This window comes from Tamandua tetradactyla, chromosome 3 (assembly GCF_023851605.1).
Source record: "Tamandua tetradactyla isolate mTamTet1 chromosome 3, mTamTet1.pri, whole genome shotgun sequence".
NCBI lineage: Eukaryota > Metazoa > Chordata > Mammalia > Pilosa > Myrmecophagidae > Tamandua > Tamandua tetradactyla.
In genome coordinates this window covers 211,409,378-211,434,327 of record NC_135329.1, presented here as the reverse complement: position 1 = coordinate 211,434,327, position 24,950 = coordinate 211,409,378, and the positions used below count along the sequence as shown (strand labels likewise).

Sequence of the window (24,950 nt, the reverse complement as noted above, 5' to 3'; positions counted from 1 at the left end):
GTGGCCTCCGTCCCTGGCCTTTCTCTGAACTGCTTGTACCTGTGCGTGATGCCAGAGACGCCGTTGTAGGAGGTCATGCGCGGACGGGGCCTAGACTGCAGCTGTGCAGCAAGAAGCCAGCCGCGTAGGAGTTCACACCCAGTGGTTGCCCTGTGTTGTAGTTTAGAGGTTTGCGGCACCCCTCCCTTCCAGGTCAAGACCCTCTTCTATCAGATTGTCACAAGCTGATTCCCTTTCTCTGGCTGCCTGGAATGTGGCCTGCTTCTACCCACCCCTTCCCTCCCCCTATAGAGAAAAGAAGCTTTTAAGATGATTATGATTTTTATCTATGCAGTTTCCTCTCTGGCTTCCCTTCTTATTGTGGAAATAATTGGTGTTGAATATATATACCTCCCCTCTCTCCCCACCTGCCCGCCACCCCCCCCCAAGGGAGCATCTCCCATGAGCTTTGTTCAGGGATCATCAGCAGGGAAATGAATCAACAGAGGTTTCCTGCAAATGGAGCCTGTGTGGTCCACCCAGGAAAGCATTGCATATTCTCTCAGCTTGGCAGAGACTTCTTATTGGCGTTAGCTTCATCAGCATGGGTTCGGGAGTTAGCCGTCAAGGGGTTATGTGGCGAATGGTTGACAGTCAGGACCAGCGCCCCTCCAACTTCCCGAGTGCTGGCCCGACCTGAGAACAGCAAAGAAATACACATACAGAACTCCTGGTTCATCCGCCTCGAGATCTGGATTAAGGAGGTTGTTTGAGGCCCAAGAATCTGTCTTTTATGAAAACTTCCACAGCATTTTGGATATCGGCCACATTTGCGAATTTCAGAGAATTATCACATCGCGGATCTGGAAGGGACTTAGAGATTAGTTAGTTCAAGCCTCCGAGGGGAGAGAGAAGCAGAGTGGCAGAGTGAAGCTTTCCCTAAAACACACAGAAGGTCCATGTAATTAGAATGTAATTAGATCCAGTACATTCATTTCAGGAAGACAGGAAAGTTTATGTTACACCTTGGGAAAATTTGCATCAACATCATTTAAATTTTCTAATAACTGGGTTTGAAGCAGCAAAACATGTTGCACCATGAAAATGCAATCAATCAAAGGATGACTTCCTGGGAATTCCAAAGCTCAGTTTTCTCTGAAAAGTAGGTGCAATATTTAAATCAGTTACTCCGATGTCCTCCACAAATTATGACATACTCATTTGCATATTTATTTTGGTCCTATTGGTTCAATTTGGAAGACTGATTTAGGAATAGGCAGTGGATGGTGAAATCTGTTTGAAATACTGTATGGTGGACCTAGAGAAAAAAATGACTTGCTTAAATGATAATACTGTTGAGGAGCTCAGCACACATTAGACACTTGCTGAATGTTTTTAGGCTAACTTGAAGTTCTTTAAATAAGAGAGGGAAGTATAATCAATTTTTTATTTTACTCTACTGGGTGGTTGAATCATGCATGTTTAATGTAGGTCATGATTAGTCATTTTAAAGATGCATTTGATGTTTTGAGAAAATAATTTAACCATTATTTGCTTTGAGCGGATTTCTTAGGTTCTTTAAATCAAATTCTTCGCTCTTTTTAGAGTCAGCATGAGCTATACCCCCAACTACAGATATTAGAGTTGAATCAAGTATGAAAAAGATTGTGAGTTTTAATTGGAAAGTAAAAATTTCGTGCTTAGAACACACCCGAGAACAAATGGGTTTAACCTTTATATTTATCCATCATCCACGGTGATGGAAATGATACAGTCAAATTAAAAACATGAGAGTTTTGTAAACACTTTGTTGTGAGCTCTCTGGCAGCTAAATAGCTGGTGGAGTGGCAATCATGTGTCTTTCTACAGCAGGAGCTTCCGAGAAAGAATGCCAGCTATGCAGAGAGCAGGTTCTGGAATGTGTTCACCTCTTAGCCCCGACCTGAGGGGCACAGGGAGATATCCCTGGAAGCCTTGCTTTGAAAGCTGGCCATAAACATGATGGATGGCAGGGAACTTGAAAGAGTACGACCCAGATTCCCGCAGAGCCCGGAATTCACAGGCCCGGCAGCCGGCGGTCCCGTGGAGCGCGCGAAATCACAGGGAGGAGCTCCTGTCACCAAACGCCTCCCCCACCCCTGCCTCGCACACATTCACCCAGAGGTTCACAACAGTGGACACCAGTGCTTGGAAACGCAAGCAGCTGCCCAGGGAGGCAGAGAGAACCCTGGCTCAGGGTTCCCTCCCAGGTGTGCCTGACTCTCCCATTATCCTGCTAAATCAACCTAGAGGACTCTTAAACCTTTGATCTTGACATCTAAAACCAGTGAAGAGGCCCCTTAGGAGATCTTTTCGTCCAGTGTCTCCTGTGGGGATAAATCACAGGTTTTCTTTCTAAAGGAGGGAAATTGGGGAGCGTTGGGCTGAGGATGGTTGCTGAGCGTAGGAGAGAGCCACAAGCACGGCTGCGCCCACATGGAAAGAGCCCTGGGAAAGGCCCTGCTGCCCTGTCCAGTCGCTCTCCCAGGCCGAGGGCAGAAGGGATCTCCGGGGTCTCTGTCTGTTTAACCCAACTCTTCAGACTGTCTTCTCTATGCTCCTCTCCAAATCCCCTGCAGGTCCGCGGCACGGCAGGGGCTTGCGTCTGGCCTCTGACACTGAAACCTCTGTCCAAAGCCCCCACCCCAGCACCCAGGAGGGCTTCTGCCCTCCAGAAGAGCCCAGCTCATGCCACCTGCTTCACAAGAGCTCCTGAGTCACACATTCCCAGAGGGTCCACTTTCTCTCTTTTCCCGCATTCCTCTTCAATGGATCATCTGTCCAATTAATTTGCGTAGATTTATTTATTTATCTATCAGTGTGTAAAATTCAATGCATCCTTCCATGGTGATTAATCAGCTCTTTGGAGAACCATTGGAAGAGTTTCAATCTATTGCAGTTATTGTTTTTATTAGGGTGCAGATTGTAGGTAGGCAGTTGGAGGCAGAGTGACTGTAAATTCTGTTTGATCCAGATAATCCAAGTTTGTGCCTTGGATTATGGCCCCATTGAATATACTGTCATATGAATATCCATTTGTCCTGGGATAAACTGTAGTAAATGACGTCCTTCTCCCATTGCCCTAGAATGTCATCTTTGTTGTAAATTATTGGTGTATGTTTATTTCCACCTGGAAATCCTAATATCCTCCAACTTCCAGGTTAAAACATCCACCTTATGGAAACGTGTATCCTCTCCCTTCTACATGTTCCTGCACAAGTGACACAATCCTCTCTGACCTGTCACACAGGGTGGTGACTATGGCTTGCCCACCCCTCTACAAATTATTGAATCAATGCATGCAATTGGTAACCCTTATCACAGTCCTGCTGACATTCATCGGGTGCTCAGCATATTGTATTTGTATCTGACTTACTCACAGCGCCGCATGAAGTGCAGGCTTCCAAGATCCCACCCAAGGATTATGGAAACTTGCCTCGACATCAACCACTGTCCAAGCAGCAGACCTAAGAAGTGGTGACGCCAGGACTGAAGGCAACCAGGCTAGCTCTGCATCACTCTTACGATGGGCAGTGCACAGTTGGTTCATGACCATGTCATGGCCAGAGCCTGTACCTAAGAGGTCTAAGTTTACAGCTGCTGGGGACCCAGCCGTCCTCACCCACCAGCACTAGCACATTCATCGCCGGGCAGCTTGGACTGACCATGGGCTCATGGCCATTGCACAATGTGGCAGGGAGTGTCCATCCCACCAGCCGGCTGGAGGCTGCCCCAGTTCTCCTGCTGGTGGGGGAGGAGGGGAAACCCAGGGGAGTTTCTTTTCTAAGCCCTATATCAACATAGGGTCGCTCCCCATTTCCTCTCAGTGGAACTCCATTTCATTTCTTATTGTGTTCAGACTTCCTTCTTTTGTGCTTTCCGGTCAGGCTCTTGGTTTCTGTTTGCCTTTGTTTCTGTTTACACATTCAACATGAGTCTCAGGAGCATGTTTCCAACCCAGAGAGAACTTATCCTCAGTGTCTCTAAGAGTCTAAGGGACCAGGTCTGAAGACTTCCAGAGGCTGGTAGCCATTTCATCATCCCAATAACATCTCTTGGGACGGTGCACAGACCTCAGAGAGATGGTGACTGGTCATTTTTCTTATGAGAAACCACCTCACACCTTCCAGTTGACTGAAGAGATTGACAGGAGTTCAGAAAAATACACTTAATTTCAGCTCCTTACACAGGGAAGTTTTTAGATGGCTGGTGCTACAAGTTCATTTATTAGTTGATTTATCTGGAAATCCTAAAGCTCTTTTTGCCCCCATAGAAACTGTGCTAATTACGGTAAGTAATCATTCGGCCCACAGAAGCTTGCTTAACCCAGAACAAATCATAGACAATTTTAATGAAGAATGTAGGATACAGCTCAGTTTCAGCATTAACAACTATATATTTTGTTAACAAACAAAACCATTTCAGATGTAGAGTGCAATGCAAATCTAATTAAATTTTCATGGCGATAGTAAGTGGGACTTCTCGGCATTTTCAAGAGCTTTGCAGGAATGTAAAATTATACCTAATTTTACTTAAAAATCAGGACTTCACTTTTTTGTGAATGGCTGAATTGATAACACCACTCTTAATATGCCATGACAGGGCTGATGTTTGTTCAACTTAATATGATTTGCAATATAAGAAGTAGTAAAAACCATGGTAAATTTTCGAGAAATGTGCATTGCTTCATTCTACCCTCACAGCAATCATGAGAAAGGGCTGTTGTCCCACCGTGGAGGTGAGGAAGCTGAGGTTCAGAAAGGGTTAAGTCACCCACGACGAGGCAGTGGCAGGGACCGATCCAGACTGGATGAGGGAGAGAAAGCACTCCACCAGGCGGGAGCGAGGCGAGGCAGGCAGAGCGGCATGTTCTCCAACATTTTGCGGACAGGGCTGCAGGAGTCTGTGTATTCTTGACGGTGTCTTGTCTGCCTGGTCACCTCTGCTACTTAGTGCTCACAAGGAGGCCATAAGCCAGGTGTTCCTGCTATCACTCCCACTTTGCACGTGAGGAAACTGAGGCACAGAGCAGTTAAGTTCGGTGTCCAAGGCCACGTGGTCACAAGGAGGGACAGCCGGACTTTGGACCCCGGCAGGACTGCCCCCGAGCCGGCCGGCTGGGCCACCCCTGACTGCACTGCTACCGTTAGCGTGGTTCAGATACGGGCAAGCGCTGGGTGACCATCCGGCAAGCAGGACAATGGGACAGCATGGGAGCAGGGTGCTTCCAGCCTCTCGCAGGAGAGGACAGGGAGCTGAGACCACAGTGGAAAGGTGTGGGGAAGGGGTCGTCCTGCAGAAGGAACACCAGGGCCGCGGGACCCCACCAGGGAGACCGCGGGGTGGGGGGTGAGTCCCTGGGCAGCGCCGGCTGAGCCACCACCCGGAGAGAGAGACACAAAGGCTCCCGAGACTGGAGGAAGCTGGGGTGTGGGTGAAGGTCTGAAAGGTGAGGGGAGCAGTGGATGGTGAAGGAGGCAGAGGGAGGGCGGGACAGAGACTGAGGGGCAGCAGAGCAGGTCAGCAGGGCTTGGCTTCTGTTTCCCATTTCAGCAGAATGTCCCCGGGTAGTTTATGCACAGGAGTCATAAAATCCCGTTCAGAGTAATGTTTTAAAGAGATCCCTTTGGTGTAGGGGGGCTGGGGCCGGGGGTACCAAACTCTGGCAGCTGTTGTACTCTCCTGGCCAGGCACCAGGGCTCTGACCCTGACCTTGTCCTCTCACTGCTTGGCTTAAGAAGGAACGGGCAAGCAAGTCCGTGGGGCCGGCCCTTTCCCTCTGAGTGCACTCAGCTTGGCCAGTGACCACATGTTAATTTTGTCTATCTTCCCTTCAGAGTCACTCCTTAAAAGACTGTGCCAGATGGGAAATGTGAGAAAACAGCTCTTCGTATACTAGTTTCTCAATAAACTCTCCTGTATTCAAGTGGATTTAGTTTCCGCAGGGGAAGCTATATTGTGAGTTCATTGCAGATTTTGAATTATAGAAGGAAACGGCGAATCCTAACTACGAAATGAGAAGACAATGAACTTGGCCACGGCAGGAAAAGGAGGCCGTTCTCAATGTAGTTTCCATATGTTGTTTTGATTTTAACAATTTAAGCGTTCGATTCCATCATTGTGAAATCAGTCACTTGCGGTGGTCTTAGGGATAAAATGAACCCTAAGTTTCGCCTTCTGGCTGGAATTGTTTTGCATATGAAATATGCCATCAGATCAACAGACTTTCCAAGTGGGCATTTATCAAGCATGTAAATGAAGAGGGGAAATCTCAAGTCACAGAGTGTCCATATGCTGCAGAGCCGTCTGATGGCTTAGTCTCTGAGAACCTCCCTGGCCCGAATGCCCATTTAAATGCTGGTTTTTCTACTCAACCAGCAGGATTGCCCACCCTGATCTTACACTCCAAGGCTGAGAGCTCAAGGACATGGGTCCGACAGTGCTAGGGATATTTGTATCTCCCATTTAGAGCACACATTTTTACGAACTCCTCATAATAAGGACTGGCCAGTGTTCTCTATCCAGCTTCTCCCAACTCTACCTCCATTAACAAAGGTGAGATTTAAGAGGGCTTGCTAACAGGCTGGCTCTGGCTGGCATCATCTCACTTAAACCTCACAAAATCAGATGAGTTTGTGCTTATGACCACCTCTGCCTGCTTTTATAAAATGGGGAAATGGAGGTTTAAAGTCCGCTAGTAGCCTACTGAAGCCCACACAGTCAGTAAGTCAATCAACTGAAGGTCTGGAATTTGAATCCAGCCACACCGACTTCAGATTCTCCATGTCTAGCCCCTGCTTTGTTCTGCCACCTCAGCACATTCCCACAGGGGCTGGCGTTTCTGAGGGAGAGGTACTGAGTCTGCCCACCAGCCAGCCCGTGACTCACGCCTTCCCTCTCGCAGAGCTGCTTTCTGGGAAATCAGAAGCTTTCATTTCACTCCCACGTGCGGCACGGAGACAAGTCCCACCCACCCCGCAGATGAGAGTGCTGTAACCCCTCTTGATTCCCCTGTGGGCCTGTGACAGGCCGTGATTTCCGTCCAATCTGGCCATCCCCAGATTTAAAGACGGAGCTCGAGAGAATTTCCCCGGGTGGTGCTGAAGGCCTGTTCCCTTCGGTTGTAGCTTTGCAGGGCAGCGGCCAGAGAGGAGAGCAGAAGAGGGGACTTGTCTCAGAGGCTCGTATTGGTTTGATTTGTGCTTTTTAGAGTCGATGAGACGTTGAGTGTCCGTCCTAAGAGAAGCCTGGGACTTAATGATGGAGCCCTAGAGAGGAGAGGTGCGAGCCCTTCCAATGAGCGGGCACCCAAGAACCTCTCTGGGGAAGCAGTGGACTGAGACAGGCAGGCTGTGTACCTAACCCATCTTGGTTTCCTCACCTGTAAAGTGGGGATGCCTGTGGTTCTCCCTCTTTGGGACCATGTGATGATTAAGAGGATAACTGAAGATAAAAAAAAGGAGGGTAACCTCTGTCCAGGGCTCCCAGAGGGGCTTGGTGTAAATCAGGAAGTTGCTCCTTTCTGCAGCTGTCACTAGAAATACACAAGACGGGAAATGCCTGAAACACAGCGACAGCTGTTTTTATGAGCTTGCACTTAACCTCACTCAGTAGTGTTTGCATGGTCGGGAGTGGCTAAAATGTTTGGGGAGCTATAAAAATAAATGCTACTTTGATTAGCAAGGGTACTGGGCGGTTTGGTTTCCTTCCATTTATCAAAGGCTATTTCGCATGACCTTGAGCAGGTTACAGCTTCAGTTCTTTGCCTGCAACGTGAGAATAAAAAGAGTGGGAGGACCGATGGTGAAACTGAAGGCGAAACTCTTAGGCTAGCACTTAGCAAATCCTCCACGATAGGAGGTCATTATTTTCACTGTTACTGTTAGCATCCATAGTAGGGCTAGGGAGACATCTCAATGGTGTTTGGATTTTTAAAGCTTTGAGATTGAGGGAAGGAAGGGACCAGTTACGCTGTCCATGTGGGGGACACGGCAGCCCACAATGGCCCTGAGGGGAGACTCAAGGGTTCCAATGTGCCTCCCCCCTGCCCTGTGCCTGCCCCCCTCGCCCCAATGTCTCTCCTCCACCCTGTGCCTCCCCCTCAGCCCCGGCTCTGATTAGGTTGTGAGGGCTGATGTCTTACACCAATTTGGCAGCAGAGAAATGGCAAAACACGTGATCGTTTTCCCATCTAGGCTCTTGGGTGCAGACCTGGACTGTGGTGCTCATGTCCATTTTGATCAGAATCCCCTAGAAGATTTTTAGGAAATCAGGTCCTTGGAGTTCACCTGCTGAGATTCCGGATTAGTGAGTCTGGGCTGGGGCCCCAAATCTGCATTTTGACCAGCAGGTCAGGTCATTCTGAGACTACTTGGGATCTCATGGGCTTGAGAATGGAAGCCACAGAGGTATCCTTGACCCGGCCATATATAAATGGGAATTAGTATTCAGAAGCATTTACGGGCTTTTTGTTTTTTGTTTGGTGTTTACTCTGCACTGAGGAAGGCTCTGTGTGCACGATTTCATTACATCCCCAGGACAAACGCACAGTGGAGGCTGTTTGGTCCTCACCACCTGAGTGAGAGGACAAGACAGAGGCGTGGCTCGGCTCTCGCCACCTCCTGCTGGTCCCAGCTTTGACTGATGTGCTGGGTTGAAAATGTTATGTACCCCAGAAAAGCCGTGTCCTTGAATCCTCATTCAATATTGCTGGGTGGGATCTTTTTGGTTCTTTCCATGGAGATGGGACCCACCCAGTTGTGGGTGGCACCTTTTGATTAGGCAGTTTCCATGGAGATGTGTCTCCACCCATTCAAGGTGGGGCTACTTACTGGAGCCCTTTAAGAGGGAACCATTTTGGAAAAAGCTTCAGAGCCAACAGAAAGAAAAAGTCCAGGGGGAAGTTGTTGAAGAAGCCACGGAGGAAGCTAGCAGACATCAGCCGACAGGGGCCTTCTGTATGCCATTAGTCTTTCTTCATTGAGGTAACCTCTTGTTGGTGCCTCAGTTTGGACATTTTCATGGCCTTAGAACTGAAAACTTGCAACTGAATAAATTCCCCTTTTTAAAACCCATTTTGTCTCTAGTGTATTGCATTCTGGCATCTTAACAAACTAAAACAGCTGGCAAATGGGAGCTTTTGAGCCCAGCGGGTCTGAGCGTGGGGCTGGCACTGACTGCCATGGTGTCAATGCCTTCCTCAGGCCGTCTGGCTTCTTACCTGCCTCTGTGGTTTCAATGGCATTGTCTTCCCACTTGTCCCCTTGCTGTCAGATGGTCCCCAACGCTCTGACCAGCACACATGTCTCTGGACAGGCACCCAGGATTCCTCAGCCAATGCACTGTCCCAAACTAGACTCACTCCAGGTGTTTTTTGTTTTGTTTTGTTTTGTGACTCAGCTCTCCAGGCACCAAAATCTCATTCAGCTTTCAGGGTCACCACATCTGCCTGGGTGATTTAACTGAATGTGGCACTTTGTAGAAGAAATAGCATGAATCCACCATGGGTGTCTGCCCATAGGGCTCTCCTTGGTGCCATCCATTGAAGGTTGATGTCTGACCACATCCCTGTGCCCATGCCTCTCTGGGGCCAGGAAATTATCCACTGGGCCTGGTTAGGATCAGTAGCTCCACAGAGCAGGAGTTCCATCCCCTTTCCCCAAGGAGAATACCTACTAATTATGCTCAAGCTTGAGGCTTTGAAGGATGTAGGATGAACCTTTCCAGACCATTTGATGGTGAGGCCAAGCTGTGATGAAAGAGCCAGTTTCCTGGCCATGGGGATAGCAAGGACAGCCCACCTAACGGCCAGATGCTGACCAGGAGAGTCTGCTGAGCAGCTCTGCCTGTGCTGAAGCTCTTCTGTATACAGCCAGAGGAATCAAAAGTATCCAGCATCAAAAGATGGGGTGGGAGCTGAAATTCTGGGCAAACAACATTGAAGGAATGAGATGGGGCAGATTTGGCTGTGGATTCTGAAAAGGAGTGTCAAAAGACAGCAGAAAATTTCTCCAAATGAATGGCAAACCCATGTGCCCCATATTTCCTAGGAATGATTTGATTTCAAATATTTTTTTAAATATTAAAAATATTTATACTTTTGATGAAATCAGAAAGAAAGATAGATGTTAAAGATTGAGATGGTACAATCTAGGAATGCCTAGAGTGCATAATAATAGTGATTAAATGTACAAATTTAAAAAATGTTTTTGCATGAAGAAGAACAAAGGAATGTCATTATTGCAGGGTGCTGAAAATAGATGGTAATTAATATTTTAAAATGTTACCTTATGTGTGAGATTAAAGCAAAAAAATGTTTATTTGGTACAAAATTTATATTTTGACTAGTGCATTTCCTAATATAATTTATGTAGATAGTTTGATTGAACACCATAAATACTTGGAATATCAGGTAGGACATGAGATTTTGTTGGTTTTCTGGCGTGATGCCCCGATGAATCCCAGAGTGATTTGATCAGTGAGTGGAAAAGTATTTGCAAAGCCCCCTTCAGGGAATGGTGAGAACAGGGAGAAATTCAACTTTCCTAAGTTGAATTCTTGATATTCTCACAAGCAATGTGGACAACCAAAGCTATAGGCTGAGGCCCCAGTCTTGGGGTTTGTTCATATGAAACTTAACCCCACATAGGATAGGTCAAGTCTACTTAAAATTTAGGCCTAAGAGTCACCCCTAAGAGAGCCTCTTTTGTTGCTCAGATATGGCCTCTCTCTCCAGCCAACATAACAAGCAAACTCACCACCCTCCCCCTGTCTACGTGGGACATGACTCCCAGGGGTGTGGACCTTCCTGGCAACGTGGGACAGAAATCCTAGAATGAGCTGAGACTTAGCATTAAGGGATGGAGAAAACCTTCTCTACCAAAAGGGGGAAGAATGAAATGAGACAAAGTGTCAATGGCTAAGAGATTCCAAACATAGCCGCGAGGTTATCCTGGAGGTTATTCTTACGCATTAAATAGACATCACCTTGTTATTCAAGATGTAATGGAGAGGCTGGAGGGAAGTGCCTGAAAATGTAGGGCTGTGTTCCAGTAGCTGTGTTTCTTGAGGATGATTGTATAATGATATAGCTTTCACAATGTGATGTGTGATTGTGAAAACCTTGTGTCTGATGCTCCTTTTATCTACCTTATCAACAAATGAGTAGAACATATGGAATAAAAATAAATAATAGGGGGAACAAATGTTAAAATAAATTTAGTTCGAAATGCTAGTGATCAATGAAAGTGAAGGATAAGGGGTATGGTAGGTATAATCTTTTTTCTTCTTTTCTGTTTTCATTTTATTTCTTTTTCTATTGTCTTTTTATTTCTTTTTTTGAATTGATGCAAATGTTCTAAGAAATGATGAATATGCAACTAAGTGATGATATTGTGAATTACTGATTATATATGTTAATGTTTTATTTGGTTTGTTAATTTTTTTAATTAATAAGTAAATTTTTTTAATTATATTTTTATATTGTGTTGGTGGGCTTTTTGTTCATCAATAGACACAGCTATAGTGTAAGCTGGTAGGATGCAGACTTCTGCTTACACCATCTCCCCATGCCCAGGGAGGTACATGTCATGCTAAAGGTAGGCTGTAGAAAGTACAGATGAGTTCATTCATTCAATGAGTGCAGGACCAGAGCCTCTTTTTTCCTTCTTTTATAAAATCTTCATTATGAATGGTCAATGTTAAAAATGTGAAACATATGGAAGCCATTGCTTGTGAATTCATTTGCACACTCTAGCTGCAGAGATGCAACATCTAGTTCATTGCTATATATGAGTGCAGATTTTCTTGCTAGGCTGTATGATTTTGGAATTTGCCCTCTTTACGAGCGTCATAATAGTGAAATCATAATTTATCTATCTTTCTGGATCTGGCTTATTTCATTCAGCATTATATCCTCTAGATTCATCCATTTTGTTACACACTTTGGGACCTCATTTCACCTACCTGCTGCATAATATTCCATCACATGTCTATGCCACATTTGTTTACCCACTCGTCGGTTGATGCACACATGGATTGTTTCTATCTTTTTGCAATTGTCAATAATGCTGCTATGAGCACTGGGGTGCAAATGTCTGTTTGTTTCACTGCTTTTGGCTCTTCTAGGCATATACCTACGATTGGTATTGCTGAGTCATAGGGATATTCAATATTTAGTTTTCTCAGGAGCCGCCAAACTGTCTTCCACAGTGGCTGCACCATTATACATTCCTACCAACAATGAAAAAGTGTTCTAGTTTCTCCACATCCTCTCCAACTTTTGCAGTTTCCTGTTTGTTTAGTAGCAGCCATTCTTAAGGGGGTGAGACATATCTCATTGTAGTTTTGATTTGCATTTCCCTTATAGCTAATGAAGATGAGCATCTCTTCATGTGCTGTTTAACCACTTGTATTAACTCTTCATAAAAATGCCTATACATATTTTTGCCCATTTTGTAATTGGGTCGTTTATTTTTGTTGTTGTTAAGTTGCATAATTTCTTTACATACACAGGGTATCAAATGCTTATCTGATATATGGTTACCAAATATTTTATCCCCTTGAGTTGGCTTCCTCTTCACCTTTTTGACAAACTCCTTTGAGGCATAGAAGCTTTTGATTCGGAGGCATTCCCATTTATCTATTTCTTCTTTCATAGCTTGTGCTTTGGGTGCAAAGATCAAGAAGCTGTCACTAGGTCTTGAAGATGTTTCACCATATTTTCTTTTAAGAGTTTTATAATACTGGCTCTTATATTTAGGTCTTTGATCCATTTTGAATTAATTTTTGTATAGGGTGTAAAATAGGGGTCCTCTTTCACTCTTTGAGCTGTTGATATCCAGTCCTCCCAAGCTCATTTATTGAACTATTCTGTCCCAATTCAGTGGATCTGAGGGCCTTGTTGAAGATTAATTGACCATATATTTGATGGTCAATTTCTACATTCTCAATTCGATTCCATTGATTAATACTTATATTGGCCAAATGTAAGTGGTCAAAACAGCATGGTACCAGCACAAAGATGTAAGTATTGATCAGTGGAACCGAACTGGCTTTATAGTTAAACTTTAAAGTTTGAAAGTGATAGTCCTCCCACTTTTGTTCTTTTGGGGGAATATCTTTAGCTATTAGAGGTTTCTTTCCTTTCCAAATAAATTTGGAAACTAGCTTTTCCAAGTCTTCAAAATAGGTTGTTGGAGCTCTGATTGGTATTGCTTTGAATCTGTAGATTTGGGTAGAATCAATGTCATAATGACATTCAACCTTCTTATCCATAGCACAGAATATCTTTCCATCTATTAAAATCTTCAATTTCTTTTGGCAGTGTTTTGTAGTTTTCTGTGTACAGATCCTTTTTATCCCTGGTTAAATTTATTCCTAAATACTTTATTCTTTTAGTGGTTATTTTAAATGGAATTTTTTCCTTATTTGTCTCCATAGTGAGGTTATTACTTGTATATAAGAACACAACTGATTTTTGTATATTAATCTTGTATCTTCTCATTTTGCTGAATTTATTAGCTCAAGTAGCTTTATCATAGATTTCTCAGGATTTTCCACGTATAGGATGTCATCTGCAAATATTGAAAGTTTTGCCTCTTTTTTTCTTATTGGGATGCCTTTTATTTCTTTCTCCTGCCTTACTGCTCTGGCTAGAACTTCTAGTTCAATGTAGAATAATAGTGGTGACAATGGACATCTTTGTCTTCCTGATCTTAAGGGGAACGCTTTCAATGTCCACCATTGAAAATAATGCTGTCTGTGGGTTTTCATTTCTGCCCTTATGATGTTGAGGAAGGTTCTTTGATTCCTACCTTTTGAAGTAAAGGTAAGCTGAATTTGTTGAATGCTTTTTCAGCATCAATCAATATGATCACGTGAGTTTTCTCTTTTGATTTGTTGATGTGCAGTATTACATTGATTTTCTTATGTTGAACCTGCCTTGCATTCCTGGTATAAACCCCACTTGTTCATAATATATAATTTTTTTAATATATCATTGGTCTTGACTTGCTAAAATGTTGTGGAGAATGTTTGCATCTTTCGTCTTTAGGGAGATTGTTCTGTAATTTTCCTTTTTGGTATTAGAATAATGTTAGCTTCATAAAATGAGTTTGGTAGTGTTCTTATTTCCTAAATTTGGGGGAAGAGTTTGAGCAGAATTGGTGTTAGTTCTTTTTGAAATGTTTGATAAAATTCCCTTGTGAATTCATCTGGCTCTGAGCTTTATTTTTGTAGGAAGATTTTTAATGACTGATTGAATGTCTTTACTTAGGACTGTTTGTTAAGATCTTTTGTTTCTTCTCAAGTCAGTGTCCATAGTTCGTATGTTTCTAGAAATTCCTCCATTTCATCTAAGTTGTCTGGTTTGTTAGTGCATAGTTGTTCATGACATCCTGTTAGGATTTTAAAATTTTCTTCAAGATCCGTGGTAACAACCCCCAATCATTTCTGATTTTGTTTATTTGCACCCTCTGTTTTTTATTTCCTTCATCAATTTAGTAAGAGGTCCATCAATTTTATTTATTTTCCTTAAAGAATCAACTTTCAGTTTGTTGATTCTACCTTTTTTTGTTCTCCAATTCATTCATATCTGCTTTAATCTTAATTATCTCTCTTCTATTTGCTTTGGGGTTAATTCACTGTTCTTTTTCTAGTTCCTTCAAGTGAGCAGTTAGATCATCAATTTTTGCTCATTCTTCTTTCTTTTCCAGGCATATAGGGTGAAAAACTTACCTCTCAGCACCGCCCTTGCCACATCCCATAAGTTCTGATATCATCTCCCTATTTTAAAGTCAGCTAATTGGCAATCTTTACTCCATCTGCAGGATACATTCAGTCAGGATGGTGGGTTGAGGGCTCGATGCTTGTGATTTAGCCACATCGTGCTAAAGACCCTAAAAGCAGCCCACGGTGCTGGCTTTCATTGACTGAGTAGGTTGTGGTGGTATTCTGGGCAGGCAGAAAATGAAAATAAGCAGTAAGAATTAGTTAATGTGTGTGCATTCGTTGAAAGGATAATATTTCAGAGATAGAGACCATGTTAGTAAGTCAGCAATGGGAGAGTTTGCATTAAGCAGCATATCCAGCTACTTCTGTGCACCGACTGAATTTTTCACTGAGGAGGTATTTTGTTCCACAGCCATAACTAGCTAATACAGTAATTTTCCACAGTTTATACACATGGAGTTGGGCCTTGAACTCATGCAGTCTGGCTCCAGAAATGTGCATTTAAGTATCACCATTATGAAGGAGTCAATGCTTGCTTATTACAGACGGCAGCCCTGAGAGGAAGCAGCTTTGCACATGTCAAATGCTTGCACAGCTGTGGCCACTAAAGGGTTCCAGAAATTGCCAGCTCAGCCCTGCCTACTAGCTGCTGTCACACTCCTTGCCTCCTTCAATCTGTTGAGTTCACAAGTGGTCTGTCTGCCATGACCCTCCCTCCCATTGTGTGCCAGCCAGTTCCCCAGGCTGCAGGATCCTAATGCCTTAGCAATTCAGAGGGGCCTCCACAGCCAGGATGGTCTCAGCCCTCTTGAAACTCTAATGGCAATCAGACGGTTTGCAAGTATCTGACCCTCTATACTCTTGCCAGCTCATCCCTCCACAACGAGGCTGCCCCCATTGCCCTGGCTAGAGGCCAACGAAAAATGGACAGTCACACAGAGACCCAAACACAGCTATGTGCCTGGCATTCAATCCAGCCACTTCCTGGACCTCCTGCTGTCAGACCATTTCAGTGATGCTGTTAGAAAGGATCCCCACCCTGATCATAGAGGCTACTTTTCTCCCGGACCAAGAGAGCCTTTTCCCCAAACCATGAGCCAGACTTTTCTTTGTCCAAATCCCAAACACATGCAAAATACGTTGTGCCCAATTGAAGAAGTATGCCACGCCAAAGTGAGAGGATCAACACTCCAAAAGCCATGACTTATCTACTTAGAGACTGCTTAGTCTAGGGAAAGTCAGTGTCAATTTACAATAAACCAGAAGATGTCAATCTGAATTAAAGCCAAATGGGCCCGACCCTAAGACCATCCATAATGGCTTGCAGGCTCTTGGGCACAGGCATTCAAGCTTCTTCGCTCTTCAAGAGTCCTCTGGGCCCTTGTATGGGGGTAGGGGATGGAGCAGAGTAGTTACAGGTTAGTGCTAGCCAAATATCTTTTTTATAAGGGCTGATTCTTACCTGGAAATATTTAGCCTTTCAAGAGAGTGTTGGGACGGGCCGTGGAAGGCTGAAAGAGAAAGGAGAAGTGAGTATGAAGAGAGAAACTCCCTCACCGCCTGCTTTAGTTTACAAGCTGCCAGAATGCCATATACCAGAAGTGGAACTGCTTTTAAAAAGGGGAATTTATTAAATTGCAAGTTTATGGTTCTGAGGTCATTAAAACATCCAAATGAAGGCACCAACAAAAGACTACATTCATTCAAGAAAAGCCAATGAAGTTCGAGGTTTCTCTCTTGGGGCACATGGTGATGTCTGTTAGCTTTCTCTTCCGGCTTTTTGTTTCATGAAGCTTCTCTGGGGGTGTTTTCCTTCTTTATCGCCAAAGGTCTCTAGCTGCGTGAGCTCTGTAGCTCTCTCCAAAATGGTTCCCTTTAAAAGGCTCCAGTAAGCAACCCCATCTTGAATGGGTGGAAACTCATTTCCACTGAAGCCATCTAATCAAAAATTACTAACCACAGGTGAAAATCTCCCTGGTGCCATGGGAGATGACTCCCAGTGATGAGATGGCCCTGGCACCATGGGATCAGCAATTCCATCCTGGCCAAAAGGGAGAAAAGAAGTGTAACTAATAAAGTATCAGTGGCTGGGAGCATTCAAATAGAGTCAAGAGGTTACTCCGAAGGTCACTTTTATGCAAACTTCAGTTAGACCTTGCTACCTATCATAACTTGCCAACCTCAAACCAAAACCATTCCAGCCAATCCTAAAGAACACCCAGGGATAATATATAAGATTTTACAAGAGTTCCATGCACCAGGGTAACTTTCCAGAAACATACAGCCTCCAGAAGGGTCACTGGACCAGCTAAATCCTGAAACTTAGAGGGCCCAGCCTCTCCAGGACATCAGCTAGTTCCATTTCCCTACCCCATATTATTGACAGCCCCTTCCAACATGAAAAAATTAGAATGGGCATAGCCCAAATACCCCTAAAAAGTGGGATAACAAGATCAAAGGTGATGGTGGAGTTATACAGAGAAGGTAGGGTTTAACAAATGAATATAATTGCTGAATCATTAAATTGATATCTCTTTTAGTCTCCATTATCTTAGAGCAGCTGGAAGGTAAGCCTAAAATTGTGGAACTGTAACCCATGCCAAACTCTGAAATCTATTGTACAACTAATTATTGTGCTGTGCTTTGAAATTCATTGCTTTTTTGAATATATGTTATTTTTTGCAAAAAAGAAAAAAAAGTTGATTGTGATGATTAAAAAAAATGTATTCCTTCTAGCCTCCTCTATTCTGGAGCAGCTAGAAGGAAAAATCTGAGACAATGGTATGGTAGCCCGCGACAAACTCTGGGATTTGTTCTGTAACTACTTGTTGAAGAGTGATTTGAAAACTAATGCTTTTTTCTTTCTTTGCTTTGCATATATATTATACAATACAAAGAGTTACCAAAAAAGTTACCACCCACAATTGGGTGGGTCACATCTCCATGGAAACAATCAGAAAGGTCCCACCCAGCAATATTAAATGAGGATTAAAAGGGTACATAATTGCTTCAAACTGACACATGTCCCAAACCAATGGGATAACAAACGTTGCATTCAAATGGCCCACACAGTCAATGAGGGGCACGGGCCTAGGACCAATGGGACCTGCTGTCTCTCCAGGGCCACGGTGAAACTGGGTGAGAAGACATGGGTATTACTAATCTACTACCGCTCCTAATAAACACTGGATATATTTACTCCATGAAGAACTTTTGCCCCAATGCCAAAGTGTCAACACATGACATAAAGTCATTGCTCTACCACCAATTGTTTGCTAAGCTGCTGCTCCCTGCAGTCATTTGTCCCCCTCTGTCTGAGAAATCGCAAATTCGAAATGAATTTCTTTATAAGCAGATGCTGAGCTACCCAAGTGCCCAGCAGCAGGGTGCTTGGGTTCTAACATGTGACCTTGATAGTGTTTTGTGAACTGCACTTTGTTAAAATGGAATTTAAGAGCCAACTCACACTGATGAATGCCAGAAACAAATTCCCTCCCATCTTCCATCCTCGTTTTTACCAGATGCCTCAAAAAATAAAGCAAAGCAAAAAAAGGAAATTCAATTACATCCTGCTGTGATGACTAAACAATGAGAAAGCTTAGAGTTGTGCTACGGTAAGTTTTCAAGATTTTAGTTGTGCAATTGTTATTGCTGTTAGGTAAGGTAATGGAGTTGCAGGAGAATTTCGGCTTATTTTCAAGATGAATGCTGAAACATTTAGGTGTGAAGTCTATAATTTGCTTTAAAATACCTCAACAAAGGAAAAATTTAGATCAAACAAATAAGGCAAAATGTCAACAACTGTTAAGCCAAGGTTTACAGGTAATGATGAACCAATTGTCTCTGCATATCTCAAAAATTCATAATGAAAGTAAAAAAAAAAAAAAGAAAAGAAAAAGCAGTCATTCGCTTTAGGAACAAATTGGGGGTGGGGGGAGGCATTGGTGTTCTTTCCCTGATTAGAAAATTATTCAACTTATTGTACCATTTGGAGTTATGCTGAGCAACCATAGACAAGAGAAAACAAAGTCACACGTGAAGTCAACACTCAGAAACTAACTTGGGGGTGACCAAGTAAATACTGAGATACATTTCCTCCCTTCTGTGCGTATTATAAACCACTGGGATCATACTGATTAAGGCTGAACTGTACGAATTTGCCAATATTTCACTATGTTAACTGACAAAACAGAAATTCATATGATTCAACCCATTGTATACAAGAGCATCTCATACGACTAAAACTGAACATTAACATATTTATAATGACTGTAATATTTATCAGTTGAATGTACTTCAATTTTTCATAAACATTCTATTTTGGAGATTATTAGGCATTTATGTAACTCCTAGATTTCTGCTACCATAAATAATGATGTAATCTACATTTTTGTGCATAAATATGTATCTGGGTTCCAGGTTATTTCTTTTGGGTGGTTTCCCAGAAATGAATGGATGTGAACATTTTTAAAGCTCTTGACCCAGATTGCCAAATTACTTTTCAAAGGTTCTGCTCTCCCACCTGCAGGGAATGCAATTGCCCTTTCAATGTTCTCCCAGAGCATTGGATAGCTATTTTATGAATACATTCACTAATAGGCGGGGGGGAAATATGCATGCCAAATTGCATGATTTACTCCTCTTTTATCTGGAGGTACATTTTCAATAATATTTCTTTATCCATTAAATATTTCCTTTAAATGTTATTTGACCGTGCATCTGTGGCAATTGTAATATTTTTTCTTTTCTTACATTATGGATATCTTTTTAAATTCGTTTTTCCCTGATCGTTGCAATAGCAATTATTCATTATAGAAAATTCAAGAAATTGTTAAAGGAGAAAATTAAAGTCACTCCATAATCCCATCACCCAGAGATAACTACTGGTATATTTTCTTCGTTATTTTTTTGCTTTTCTGAGAATCACTCACACACAAATAGACACATTTGGGTGCGTATGCAATCACACACAGACATACATGGACACATGTGCATGCATACGTAATGCACATGCACACATAAGCATGCAAACATACCACATGCACACAAACATACACATCCTCTGACCTGTAAGCACACACATAGCTGCATACATACCTGAAAACATATAATAAGTAGCTTTTATCCTTCCTTTGCCATTATATTATGACCATTTTACCATGTCAAGAAATATACTAAATACACTTTTACACTCTAGCACACCATTTTATACATGTAAAACAGCATGGCATTTTCTTATCATTGGATATTGGACCATTTCCACATTTTGAAAATTTTAAGTAAGGCCATATTGAGCATGTTTGCATATAAGCACTCACTATCAATGAAGAATATCAATCTTATATTTCCATTTATTTGCAGACACAATTTTTCTCGGGTGTTTTTTTGTTTATTTGTTTTGCCTTTTCATTCCATTTACAAAATTCAAAACAATCCTACAACCTTTCCTTTTCTGAGCAATTCCTCGTCTAGACGGCCTCTCCCACCCAGACTGTGGATTATTCCTCTCCAGTATTTTCTTGGAGATGCATGTCTCAGATTCTTCCTCACTTAAGCCTTTGATCCGCCACGAACACATGGATTAAAGGACACTGCGCGGTGTGCTTCAACCCAGGCTGCTGGTTGTGTTTTGAGTTTAGTTTCTGTAGCTGGTATGGGGAGTGAAAACTAATACCCCTCTCTCTAAACCCTACAGCTGGTCGTTGCGCTTGTTTTCAGGCTTTTGTGAGTTTGTTTGGTTTGTTTGGGTTCATGTTTAGTCTATTGGGAAGCTGGAGAAGACATGGTAGGCAAACCTGGCCTTGATACTGTTTTGCTCGATGGAATTTCTGAGCTGAGTGTTGCCTCCCCATGTACATTTCCCAGTTTCTACTTGGGGTCCTCCTTGCAGCTATCACAGGGGCTGTGCTGCTGTGGGACCAGGGAAGCTGCACACTTGACCTTAAATAACTGGGGTCTGGGACCCAGAGGGGCTGGTGACAGTGTGACCAATTCACTCCTTCTGCAGCATTTGGGAAACTGTTGGGGTGATTCCAGTACAAGATGCTTCATAAGGGAACTCCCCCCCGCCCCCATCCAACACACACACACACACACACAGCTCCGATGAAGGGGTAGCTCTGTGTAAATAACACAAACCTCGTCAGCCCCTCTTGCCTCAGCTCCCCTTCCACTTTCTGTCTTAGCTGCTTAGACCTGCATGAACATTCCACAGAATCCAGCAGTGTGTGGCATGGGGAAAAATGACAGGCCAAAACATTTTCTCTCTTGCCGGTATTTGACTTGGAAGAATGAAAATTACGGGGCAGATAATAGGAGAAAGAGAAAGGAATTGCTCTCATTGGGAATCCTGGTTGCAACTCTAGCTAACTTGAGAGGAAAAGTATTAGAAGGAAAATGGGGAACGTTTGGGTTTGTCACACGAGGCTCTGAGTTCTTTATGTCTATTCCCTTCTTGAAATTTCCTGGCAGGTCTGATTATTATAGTCCTTTTACAGATGAGGACACTGAGGCACAAATGAAATCTAGTAACTTATCCAAGATCACAGAGCTGGTAAGCAGTGGAGTCAGGGCTTTGGAGACTTCGTTCCCCATGGCTTTTCCATTCATCAAGTAGAGTTTTTACCCCCCCACCCCAACCCCCGCCCCCACCTTGCCTCTAGGTAACCTGGTGACTCCCCACTCTGCCAGCCACAGCTGGTTCTCCATGCCCATCTTAGTTCACAGCTGTATTCCCAGTGCCTGGAAGAGCCGAGCCCCATGTCTACTTGCTGAATGACTGTCAGAGTTGCTGCTGCGAGGGATCTGACACATAATCAGCTGCCACAGAGAGGGGAGACTTCCCCTGGAGCGGGGCTGGGGGATATGCTGGAGTGGGGTGATGACTTTCCCAAGGAGTCCGCCCTCAGAGCAGCAGAGTGCCAGCCATTCTTGGTGTCCCCGCAGCTGGTAACGATGCACAACCACGGAATGCCCAGAGCTGCTTTTCACACGCCCTCCTCCAGGTCCCACTCACGACCTCACCAGCCTGCCTGGCGCCCTGGCCTGCTTTCAAGGACTCTGAGCCACCACCGGCTCGGCACGGCCCAGACCTCAGCCCGGGGACCTCAGCCTCAGCTCCCTTCCTCCCTCAGGCCCCAGCCTGGGTCCTTCAGTGGTTGGCCATTCGGACGGACGTGGCCGCACCCAGCCTCCCCCCGGGAGCTCTTTGGTCCTCTAACTTGTCACAGTTTAAGTATGAGCCTCTGGCGAGTCAGTATCTTTTAATGTTTTTCTCAAAAATAAGGATGTGAGGGCTGCCAGCCAGGCTGAGTCAGCAGGTCGGGTGCCTCTGGTCCCAGGGCGCCTCCCCAAACGGGACTCCTGGCTTGAGACATCTTCCTCTAAGTCTGTGTTCATATTATTACTTTTCTAACTGTGAAGTAAAACATATCCAATCAGAGTAAAATTGAAGACATAATTACACTAGAAAACCTCCCCGTTAACATTTCATGTTGCACTCAGCTCTCGACTTACACAAGAATTTTTTTTTTTTAGGATACATTTATGAAGATACTGACACCATTAAAAATATGCAGACACTAATTTTAATAACAAAGCAGCTTCAACTGCCCCCAAACTCAAAGGTTGAGCAGCTTCTGCCAGCAGTAAGGAGCCCTCGAAGAAGAGGGAGAGCCCAGCACCCGCCACAGGGAACAGAGATTCTGTTCTGGGAGTTTGTATGATCTCTGTATTTTTATTTTTAAGAGAACCATGATAAGAAAATAATCAATAACTCTGAGATGGTCCTTACTAGATGTCGGGTACTATTCTAAGCTTTCCATGATATTAACCATTTTATCCACACACAACTTCTAAGTTGGCACCTGTTAACATGAGTTAGGAACTGTTGCTGCCCCCGCGTTGTAAGTAAAGTGAATGACTTACTGAGGGTCGCTTCACTTGTGAGTGGCAAGAGCTGAGGTTTGAACCTAAGTGGCTGAGGCTTCTGAGTCCCAGCTCTTCATCACCAGGCACAGGCAGGCCAAACTGGAACGTGTGACTGGGTTAGTAAATTCACTGCAGTCCTGACCTGAGTCCCCAAATCCTGTCTGGTTCATTCACCTCTCTTCGGCCGTGTCCCACCTGCCACGATGTGGCATCACCAGCGCTTGTTAGTGTTCAGAGGGACACATCCTTCCAGGTTGCCTGGGCGAGCCTTCCTCTTGACTTTTCCAGATGAACTTTAAAAAAACTTTCATTCATTCACATTTACACAGCATAGAACTTCCCGTGTTGACCACTTTCAAGTGTACAGTTCAATGGCGTTAATTACACTCACGACAGTGTCCCATCATCACCACCATCCACAACATAAATCGTTACAAACAGAAACTCGGTGCCCGCTAAGCGTCAACTCCCCATTTCCCACCCCCCTTTGCCTCCCAGTGAGCCACCTTCTAATTTCTGATCTTAAGAATTTGAGATCATATAATACTTATTCCACGCAGCATGGTATCTTCAAGGTTCATCCACGTTGTCACGTGTCAGAACTTCATTTCCTTCTAGAGCCGAACAATCGCTTTTCATGCGTGTAGACCACGTTTTGTTTATCCACTCATCCAGCGACGGACATTTTGGGTTACTTCCACCTTTTAGCAACTGTGAATAATGCTGCTATGAACGTCAGTGTGCAAATATCTGTTTGAGTGCCTGCCTTCAACTCCCTTGGATGTATTCCCAGTAGTGGAATTGCCAGGTCATATGATAATTCTATACTTAACTTTCTGAGGAACCACCAAATTGTTTCCCAAAGCGGCTGCACCATTTTACATTCCCACCAACAACATATGAGGGTTCCTATTACACCATACCCTCCTCAACACTTGTTCTTTTTTATTTTTTAAATAATAGTCATTATAGCGGATGTGAAGTGGCATCTCACTATGGTTTTGATTTGCATTTGCCTAAGGACCAGTGACATTGAACTTCTTTTTATGTGCTTATTGGCCATTTGCATATCTTCTTTGGATAAAATGTCTGTTCAAGTCCTTTGTCCATTTTTAAATTGGGTTGTTTGTCTTTTTGTTAGGGAGCTGTAAGAGTTCTTTGTATGTTCCAAAGATGAGACTCCAAATGAATTTTAAAATCACGTTCAAATTTCCAAAATGAATCCTACTGGGAATTTGGATGCAGTAATATTATATAATTTTAGCATTAATTGTTTCATCATTCAAATCTTTTCATTTCCTTCAGCAAACTTTTATGTTCCTCTTATGTGACCTAACAATTTTGGGTTTCAGTTATACCTTAGATAGTTACAATTTTATTGCAGTTCACAATGGTAATTTTTATGTTATATATTTTGGGTGCTAATTTTTGTCACATAAAAATATTATGTGTGTGTGTGTGTGTGTGTGTGTATCACCACCCCGCTCTCTTCTGTTAGTTCTAATAGCTTTTCAGTTGCATCATGACAGTGGCTAATGATAACATTGGCTTCTTCTTTATGGTAATTACAGCTTATCTAATGAATTAGCTACAACTTTCAGGACAGTGTTGAATAATAGTAATGCTGTTTACTTCACAAGAGATGTAAAATAATAAAAGGGTAAATTATTAATTAACCTGTATGTTTCCATACATTAGGATACCAAGCAAATGCTTAAAGTTATGTTGAAAAAATAACTTTTAATGCAATCGTAATTTACCCATCACACATTTTTCTAAGTGAAAAAAGCTGGTTCCAAAAATTGTATAAATAAATTTGTTCTACTTTGTCAATGTTGCCCGAATGTAACATACCGGAAATGGAAGGGCTTTTAAAAAGGGAATTTATTAGGTTCCAAGTATACAGTTCTAAGGCATTAAGCAATGTCCAAACTAAGGCATCCAGATACCTTGACTCAGGAAAGGCTGATGGGTCCAGAACACCTGTGTCAGCTGGGAAGGCACGTGGGTTGTGTCTGCTGGGGTTTTTCACTTCTGGTTTCAAACACCTTCCCCAGGGGCATTTACTTTCTGCATCTCCAAACATCTGGGTCTCATGTTGGCTCTGCCGGCTCTTTCCAAACTGGTTCCCTCTTAAAGGGCTACAGTAAGTGACCCACCTTAAATGGGTGGAAACACATCTCCATGGAAACCACCTAATCAAAAAGATCCCACCCAACAATATTAAATGAGGATTTAAAAACATGGCTTTTCTGGGGTGGACAGAAACTCTG

The 24,950-nt window shown here is 43.4% G+C and overlaps 1 long non-coding RNA gene across 1 annotated transcript; it reads right to left on the bottom strand.

Moving 5' to 3' along the window:
- Positions 1 to 456: 456 nt before the first annotated feature.
- LOC143676645 (uncharacterized) lies at positions 457 to 23,398 on the bottom strand. The gene is made up of 3 exons (XR_013172232.1): positions 22,852 to 23,398; positions 16,211 to 16,259; positions 457 to 842 (listed from the first exon to the last, which is right to left on the bottom strand). It is a non-coding gene; the product is annotated as an uncharacterized LOC143676645 (long non-coding RNA).
- Positions 23,399 to 24,950: the final 1,552 nt, after the last annotated feature.